This window comes from Durio zibethinus, unplaced genomic scaffold (genome assembly GCF_047325235.1).
Source record: "Durio zibethinus cultivar Kanyao isolate XHJ-2024 unplaced genomic scaffold, ASM4732523v1 HiC_scaffold_93, whole genome shotgun sequence".
NCBI classification, from domain to species: Eukaryota; Viridiplantae; Streptophyta; class Magnoliopsida; order Malvales; family Malvaceae; genus Durio; species Durio zibethinus.
The window spans coordinates 117,874-128,629 of NW_028322716.1; positions in this window are offsets into that span (position 1 = coordinate 117,874).

Here is a 10,756-nt window from a genome sequence, read left to right on the forward strand (position 1 = left end):
TTGGATTTCTTCAAATTCTTTCCAAATAAATGATTTCAATATAATTGAATGAAAATTAAAATAATAAGCTCTTTTGATGAAAATATAATACTGACAATAACAATTAATGAGTCTAAAATCAAATATAAGTAATAATAAATTGTAAAGAGATAGGGATAGAGAAATCAAACACAATGATTTATAGAGGTTCTGTCCTTCTTCACAAGGTACTTACATCTTCTCTCTTGGTTGTCCACACAAAAGCTTCAATCCACTAATTGAAGAAAAATTCTTACAAGATACAAGCCTATCTTGTACTAAATCTTCATTTTTTTCTCAAAGCTTAGATAGCAACATCTACCCTTACAATATCAAGAGGATACCTCACCTCTTGTTGTCTTCCACCTTTGTATATCAAAGGTAATTTTGCAAACAATTAAACAACCTCTCTAAGGCTAAGTGTTTGCTAAGTTTAAGTACAAGAAAATGATGAATGAACAACAAATATAATTTGGATACAATAAATACAAAGATATGGACTTTAAAGCTCTAAAAACTCTTGATTCTTTAAGAGAATGAAAATATGGCTTATTGACTCTTCCTCTATTGATTCATCAATCTTCTTGGTGTGTTGGAGTGCCCAATTTATAGAGAAATTGAAGGAGTAGCCATTGGGGATGCTTGGGAGAAGAAAATAGCCGTTGAAAGAATGAAAAAATATCCATTGGTGTGATTATGCCTAGACCCTATTGATCCTTTCCTTGAGGGGGTTGACTGCTTCAAGTTTTATGCCATTCATGCTTAAAAAACACGACTTGATCAATCCCTTCCGTGAGGGGATTGATCTTATCAATGGCTAAGTGGTTGTCTCTTGTTTTGCACTCTACTTACTAATTTTATTATAAAACAATTGTTTTATCAGTACAAGCTTATTCAGATTAAAATAATACTAATTTAATAATATCACAAAATAAGAGATTTAAAAAATAAAATTTGTTTACTAAATCAATTTAAATGGTTAAGACTATTAGAATAATTATCTATTTCAAATCATTCTGATCTTTTGTTAAGCTTGTATGAATAATTAGAAAAAGCATTTTTTTAAACTAATAAAAAAATCTTGATAAGGAATATTATTCTAATTTTTAGAATAAGGAATTTAAAATTTAAATTATAAAAATTTAAGATATTTTTCATACAATTTATAATATGAAAAATATAGTTGTAAAATATCATTATATTTGCAATAATTTTTTATACTAATTATTTATTTAAAATTTTTTATATTATATACAAAAAGAATTTTATATATTCTATTAATTATTTTAGATTATATTTATTATATAATAATATAATTAATATAATTATTATATTAAAATTTTTATATATAATATTAACTATATTATTAAATTATATATTAATTCAAATATATTATAATTATTATATTATTATTATAATATAATAAATAATATAAAGACAAACTAATTTATTATATAGTTTTACAATTAGTTATATTATTTGTAGTAATTATTAATATAATTAGTTAATTATACTTGTTAATTTAAAATAATTACAATGCTATAATTTATATATTGTAATTATAATAATTAATATTTTAAATATTAATCTAAAATAATTAACAATACTTAATTATTTATCATAATTTTATAAATATTCATTAATATTTTAAATATTATATTAACTAACATAATAAATAATAATGAATTTAAAATTTTAGTTTTAAATAAATTAACATTATATTAATTATTTTATTAAATTAAATATAGTTATTTTTAGATTTGTGGAATATTTATTAATTATATTCATATTTAAAATTATTAATTTTAAATAAATTATATATTAATTATAAATATATATAACAAATTTAAATCTTATTAATATTTAGAATTTAATATTTTTTAATATATTAATATATAATTAATTATAAATAAATAATAATTATTTAAAATTATTTTGATTATATAATTAACTAGATTATATTAATTTTAATGTAAAATTATTATATAGGATTCATAATATTTAATAATTTTATTAACACTAGTAAATAGTATTATATTTATTTATATGTTATTATAATAATCAGTTCCATTACTTAATCATAAAACTATTAATAATTATACAAGTTTATTAATATTCACTAATTAAATCTATTATAGTTGATAATAATAGTTTTATTATTAACAAAATAATAACTTATCTAATTAGATTATCTAATTAGATTAATTATATATTATAAATCTAATAATATATAAAATTTGTTTTATTAATTATTATAATTATTTATAATATCTATATTAAGATATATATGTATTAGAATATATTAATGATTATTATTAAATGTATAACCCATTTAAATTTAATTATTATTAAAAATTATTTTAATATTTAAAATATTAAATAAGTTAATAGAGATTATTAAACTAATATAATAAGTTAAATTATATTAACTATAATTAAATTATTAAATTATTAAATGTTCATAATAGTATCTAATATTATTTAAAATATATACTATTATAAATATTATAATATTGTTTATAGTATTATTAATTAACGATTATTATTAATCCAAGATTATTATTAGATTATTTCATATAATATTAATAATAACAATAATTTAATTATTAATTATTAAATCTAATTAATCTAATAATTCCTTTGTAATATCATTTACAATATTTTTAATAAAATTATTTTATTATAATTAATAGAGTTTATTTGCTTTATCATAAAACAATTGTTTTAGTTCATAAAAGCCTATCCAAAACAAAATAATATTACTTTATTAATATTTCAAAAATTAAGAAGTTAGAGATTTAAAAAATAAATCAGTTTATCAAATTTTAATATTATTTTATAAATTATCTATACTATTTATTATTAAAAATTATACTTTATTTTTATAAGTATAATCAAATAGTTATTAATTATTATGATAAAACAAATTAATTTATTAATTATTAATAGTAATAACAAATTACAATATTATAAATCTGTTTAGTACTATTTTATTCTAAATAATTTTGCATGAAGAAGAACAATTGTTATGAATAATAACCAATTATCACTTACTATTTAATGATATATATAATAATAACCAATTAATTAAGTTATTTAATTAGTATATTTTAAATTAATAATATAATTAATTTATATAATAATCAATTTATATAATTATTATATAATAATAATAAAATATTATATATGATATTTAAACATAAAGTTATAATTATTAAACTATTAATATAAATTTATAATTTATAATAAATTATTATATATAATAATAATAATAATAATTAATTATATTATACTTTTTATTTAATATAACTAAAATTATTAATATAATAATAAGAATTTAATTAAACAAAAAGTCAAATTATATCTATTTTATAATAAATTAGATAATAAAATAATATACAAATTATAATCTATTCAATAAATAATTATATTAATATAATTTATTTAATTATTATTATAATTAATATTATTAATTATCTTAGATTTCAAATGTTATTAAAATATTATTCTCTAATTTATTATCAGTAAACTAATAGTTATTATTAATTAAACAAATTTAAAATTAATAAATTATATTAATATTAATTATGATTAACATAATAATTATCATTATTAAAAAAATTAATTAAAAATATTATGATATTAAATTACTAAAATATTAATTGTTATAAAATATAATATTACCTTTATATATTAATAATTATGTTAATTATTATTACTAAAATATTAGTTAATATTTAATTGAGTTTATTAAATTAATAAAATAATTGAGTAAATTATTAAAAATAATTTAATATTTTTAATTAATTTAAAATTATTTATAATATATTAATATTAACACTAAATAAATAACTGATAATGTAATTTAATACTATAAAATAATAATAATTATATTATTTAGTAATTATTTCATAAATATTAACTAAACATTATAGGTTTTAAATTATTTTAATATAATTATTATATTATAATATTATTTTTTATAATATATTATTAATAGTATTATAATTATTATTAACAAATTATTAATATTATAATTATAAATTTATAAGTAAATAATATTAATATTTAATTATAATATTAATTGTTATGAATTATTAAAATTATATTAATATTAATATAATTTAAGTATTAATATTAATTATTAAATAACTTGTTAATAAATTAATTAATAATTTAATAATTATTTCTAAACAATTAAATAAATTTATATATAATTATTATAATTTAAATATTTAAATCTCTTATTATATAGTAACTTAATACTAATTTAATTAATTATTATTTAATAATTAAATAATTAAATAATATTATATTTAATTATGATAAATTAAATTAATCTTATATTTATAAAAATATAATAATATAACTTATAATAAGCAAATCATCAAAAACAAGGATAAGCCAAATTAATAACTTATTCATAATATTTGAATTATGATTAATTAATTATATATCCTATAAATAGATATATTCAATTGAAATAAAATATTCAATTATTATTATATTTAATAACTTATTAATTTTTTATTCTGAATGATCTTGGTTATTAAAATAAATTAAAATTTTGAATTTTAACAAAATATTAATTTTTCTAATATAAGTATTATTTAAATAAAAATAATACTAAAATATCTTAAATAAATACAAATAAATATAATAATTATACAATTATTTTTTGGAATGCTATTAATAAATTATGTTATTTGATAAGATTTAAAAGATAATAAATCTTGTTAGCCTTGAATTGATCATTATTTTGAAATGATAAAACATTAAAGCTATATAAACTTGATCAAGATTTTGAAAAAGATTTATTTAGTACTTGTTCTTAAGTTTTATATTTTGGTACTAAATAAATAATATGATTTTCAAAGTTTAAACAAACCTTTCTTGGTGTCATATTTCTTAAATCAAATCTACTTTTAAAGATTATTTATTTGAGCTTAAATGAAAGTCCAATTGTTGTTTTTAAAGTGAACTTATTCATTTTGGACTTAATACAATTTTAATAATATTGGTTTTGGGAAATAGATTAAGTTAGGAAAGTTGTTTTTACAAGAACAAAGTTTTCCAACATTGAACTTATTTTATTTTTTTGTATAAATTCACAAGGCTTTAATACTTGAATTTTATATGGTTGGAAAGCTCTTTGAGTCTACTTTCTAAATCTTAAAACAGTTTTGTGATTTGAATTTGTATAACTCAAGTTACGATCAAATTAGTGAGTAGAGTATAGAACAAGAAACAACCACCAGCTTGGACAGGATCGATCCCCTCTAGAAGGGATCAATTGCTTCCTCAAACAGAATGCCCCTTCCAAGCTGAAAATCCGGAAAAGGGATCGATCCCCCCACATAGGGGATTGATTGGGTAAGGCTTTTCAAGGACAAAATTATGCTTGAACCAACATGAACCAATCGATCCCCTCAAGAAGGGATCGATCAGTTCTAGGCGTGAAGACCTCCAATGGCTACTTTTTCATCATTTCAACGGGCATTTCTTCACTCCAAGCTTCCCCAATGGATAGTTTCTCAATTTCTCTATAAATTGGGCACTCCAATACACCAAGAAGCAAGAAGAAATAAGAGGAATCAAGATGAATCAAGAGAACAAGAGCTAATAAGTAATATTTTCTTTTTCTCAAATAATCAAGAGTTCTTAGAGCTTCAAAGTCTATATCCTTGCATTCATTGTATCCAAATTATCTTTTTGTTATTCATTCATCTTTGTCTTGTCTATACCTTTGTGTACTTCAAATTAGCAAACACCCAACCTTTGAGAGGTTCTTAGAGTTTGCCAAACACTTAAAAATTTGTATTGTGTGATTGTAAGCTTAAGGGGGAGGATAACCCTTAAGAGTGTATTGTGTTGAGTTTGTAAAGCTTGGAGAAGCTTGTTTGTAATCTTCAACACATAGTGGATTTATGCCTTGGTGTGAACTACCAAGAGAGAGGACATATGTGCCTTGTGGAGAATGATCGAACCTTTATAAATTATTGTGTTTGATTTCTCTATCCCTGTTTCCTTATAATTTATTGTTAGACGTATTTGATTTTAAGTTCATTGATTGTTATTGCCTTCATTATATTTTCATCAAAAGAGCTTATTGTCTTAATTTTCATTCAACTATATTGAAATCATTATTTGAGAAGAATTTGGAGAGATCCAATTCACCCCCCCTCTTGGATCACCATCTAACCTATAAAGCTAACAAATCTTTTATTATTTTAACATATATTAATTAATATTTTGTTTAAATTAATCTATTTATTATATTATTAATTTTATTTAATTATAATGAAATAATAATGTTATAATGATTGTTAATATTTAACTTTATAAATTAATATAAAGTTATTTCTTTATATCTTTATAAATAAAATAACAAATTATTTTAAATATTGTTAAAAATATTAATTATTAATTTCTATTTTATTATTATAATTAATTAATTAATTAATATTAATTAAATATTAAACGTTAATTAATATAAATAAAATGACTCTTTTATTTATATTTAACAAATAGAAATAATTAATTAAATATTTTTAATTTAATAGATATTGATATATATTAAAATTTAAAAATTTAAATATATATTAGTAATATATTAATAGATAATTAAATATTTACTTTAAATATAAATATAAATTTAATTCTTTAAATTATTTAATTTATCTTAAATAATATTTTAATTTAAGATAGAAATAGATTAAATATAATATTAAATTTTAAACAAAAGGTAATAAATTAGTATTATTATTAATAATAAATTATTAACTAGTAAAAATTTAATTTATGTATAATTATACTAAATTATATAATTAAATAAATAATTTAATATTTATTAAAATCCTTATAAAATAAATTAGAATAATAATTAATATAAATAATTGCTTACAAAAAATCAATAATTCACATAAGCCTATATAAATAATTTAATATTATTTAAATAAATAATATTCTAAATAATATAAATAAATTAATATAATCATAATAACAAAATAGTTTATAAACTAAATAGTTTATAGGATTATTATTTATAATAATCTAATTGTTATTATAATTAGTATAAATATTATATTTGCTTTAGATGCATTTTTAGGAGAATTCATGGGTGCTCAAGGGAATTTGTTGGAGGTTGTTGATACTTGGATGTCATTTGTGAAATCGTTATTGGCGCTTGATGCGATTAACTATGTGCTAACTTGTTTCTGTACCTTATGCACAAACTCAAAGCTCAATGTTTTTGAAGCTTTTATATTTTGCTTTGAAAACCATTTCTGCTAGAGTAGAGCTTTAAAAGTATGAAATGTTGTTTTAGCAAGTTTTTAAATGGAAATGAATACATTGAATCCAATGTTTTAAACTCACTCAAATAGAGGAACATGATAACTCGCATTGGTTTTAGTTTTTTCCGGTATTAAGTGTAAGTCATGAAGGATTTTGGCGCTCAAAATATCAAAATTTTCTTTCTGAACAATTATGGGCATAAAAATCATCTGCACAATTTCAAATTGTGATATAAAACCATTTGTAAGGTTTTAATTTTTTATGCTTATTTGCTTTAGATGCATTTTTAGGAGAATTCATGGGTGCTCCAGGGAAATTGTGGGATGCTGTTGATACTTGGATGTCATTTGTGAAATCATTATTGGCACTTAATGCGATTAATTGTGTGCTTTAAAGCTTTTCTATTTTGCTTTGAAATTTTCATTTCTGACCAATTATGGGCATAAAAACTATCTGCATAATCTCAAATTGTGATATAAAAATCATTTGCATGATTTTAATTTTTCATTCTTATTTGCGTCAGCAGAATTTTTGGGAGAATTCATGGGTGCTCCAGGGAATTTGTGGGATGCTGTTGATATTTGGACGTCATTTGTGAAATCATTGTTGGAGCTTGTTGTGATTAACCATTTGCTGGAATCGAGCTCCAAAAGTATGAAATGTTGTTTTAGCAGGCTTTTAAATGGAAATCAATACCTTCAACCCAACGTTTTAAACTTGCTCAAACACTGAAACATGTTAACCTACATTGGTTTTTATTTTTCACGGTGTTAATGGTAAGACATGAAGGATTTTAGAGCTAAAAATATCAAAATTTCATTTCTGAACAATTATGGCATAAAAACCATCTGCACAATTTCAAATTGTGATATAAAAACCATTTGAACGTTTTTAATATTTCATGCTTATTTGCTTTAGATGCATTTTTAGGGGAATTCATGGGTGCTCCAGGGAATTTGTGGGATGCTGTTGATATTTAGATGTCATTTGCGAAATCGTTATTGGCGCTTGATGCGATTAACTGTGTGCTTTAAAGCTTTGAAATTTTCATTTCTCACCAATTATGGGCATAAAAACTATCTGCACAATCTCAAATTGTGATATAAAAACCATTTGCATGGTTTTAATTTTTCATTCTTATTTGCGTCAGCAAAATTTTTAGGAGAATTCATGGGTGCTCCAGGGAATTTGTGGGATGCTGTTGATATTTGGACGTCATTTGTGAAATCATTGTTGGAGCTTGATGTGATTAACCATGCGCTAACTTGTTTTTATACATTACGCACATACTCAAAGCTCGACTTTTTTGAAGCTTTTACATGTTGGTTTGGAAACCATTTATGCTGTAGTCGAGCTTTAAAAGTATGAAATATTATTTTAGAAAGTTTTTAAATGGAAATGAATAGTTTTAAACTCGGTCATCACAGAAACATGAAAACCTGCGTTGATTTTAATTTTTCACGGTCTTAGGTGCAAGTCATGAAGTATTTTGGAGTTAAAAGCTTTTCTATTTTGCTTTGAAATTTTCATTTCTGACCAATTATGGGCATAAAAACTATCTGCACAATCTCAAATTGTGATATAAAAACCATTTGCATGGTTTTAATTTTTCATTCTTATTTGCTTCAGCAGAATTTTTAGGAGAATTCATGGGTGCTCCAGGAAATTTGCGGGATGCTGTTGATATTTGGACGTCATTTGTGAAATCATTGTTGGTGCTTGATGTGATTAACTGTGCACTAACTTGTTTTTATACATTACGCACAAACTCAAAGCTCGACACTTTTGAAGCTTTTACCTTTTGGTTTGGAAACCATTTATGTTGTAGTCGAGCTTTAAAAGTATGAAATGTTGTTTTGGAAAGTTTTTAAATAGAACTGAATAGTTTAAACTTGTTCAATCACAGAAACATGATAACTTGCATTGGTTTTCATTTTCCATGGGTTGGGTGCAAGTAATGAAGTATTTCATTTCTGACCAATTATGAGCATAAAAACCATATGCACAATCTCAAATTGTGATATAAAAACCATTTGCACAGCTTTAATTTTTCATGCTTATTTGCTTTAACTTGTTTTTATACATTACGCACAAACTAAAAGCTCGACACTTTTGAAGCTTTCACGTTTTGGTTTGGAAACCATTTATGCTGTATTCGAGCTTTAAAAGTATGAAATGTTGTTTTGGGAAGTTTTTAAATAGAACTGAATAGTTTTAAACTCGCTCAATCACAGAAACATGATAACTTGCATTGGTTTTCATTTTCCATGGGTTAGGTGCAAGTCATGAAGTATTTTGGAGTTAAAAAAATCAAAATTTCATTTCTAAACATTTATGGGCATAAAAACCATCCGCACGATCTCAAATTGTGATGTAAAAACCATTTGTACGGTTTTAAATTTTCTTGCTTATTTGCATCAGCTCAAATTTTTGGAGAATTCATGGGTGTTCCAGTGAATTTGTGGATGCTGTTGATATTTGGATGTTATTTGTGAAATCATTATTGGCGCTTGATGCGATTAACTGTGTGCTAACTTGTTTTTATACATTACGCACAAACTAAAAGCTGGACGATTTTGAAGCTTTTATGTTTTTTTTTGGAAACCATTTATGCTGTACTCGAGCTTTAAAAGTATCAAATTTTGTTTTACAAAGTTTTTAAATAAGAATGAATAGTTTTAAACTCGCTCAGTCGCAGAAACATGATAAACTGCGTTGGTTTTAATTTCCCACAATGTTAAGTGTAAGTCATGAAGGAATTTGGAGCTGAAAATTTGAAAATTTCATTTCAGAACAGTTATGGGCGTAAGAACCATCTGCACAATTTCAAATTTTGATATAAAAAACCATTTGCACGGTTTTAATTTTTCCTGCTTATTTGCTTTAGATGTATTTTTAAGAGAATTCATGGGTGCTCCAGGGAATTTGTGGGATGCTGGTGATATTTGGATGTCATTTGTGAAATCGTTATTGGAATTTGATGCAATTAACTGTGTGCTAACTTGTTTTTATACATTACACACAAACTCAAAGCTCTACACTTTTTAAGGTTTTACGTGTTGGTTTGGAAACTATTTATGCTGTAGTCGAGCTTTAAAAGTATGAAATGTTGTTTTAGAAACTTTTTAAATGGAAATAAATAGTTTTAAACTTGGTCATCACAGACACATGAAAACCTGCATTGATTTTAAATTTTCACGGTGTTAGGTGCAAGTCACGAAGTATTTTGGAGTTAAAAAAAAATCAAAAATTCCATTTCTGACGAAATATGGGCATAAAAACCATATGCACAATCTCAAAATTGTGATATAAAAACTGTTTGCACGGTTTTAATTTTTCATGCTTATTTACTTCAGCAGTATTTTTAGGAGAATTCCTGGGTGCACCAGGGAATTTGTGGGATGCTGTTGATATTTTGATATCGTTTGTGAAATCATTATTG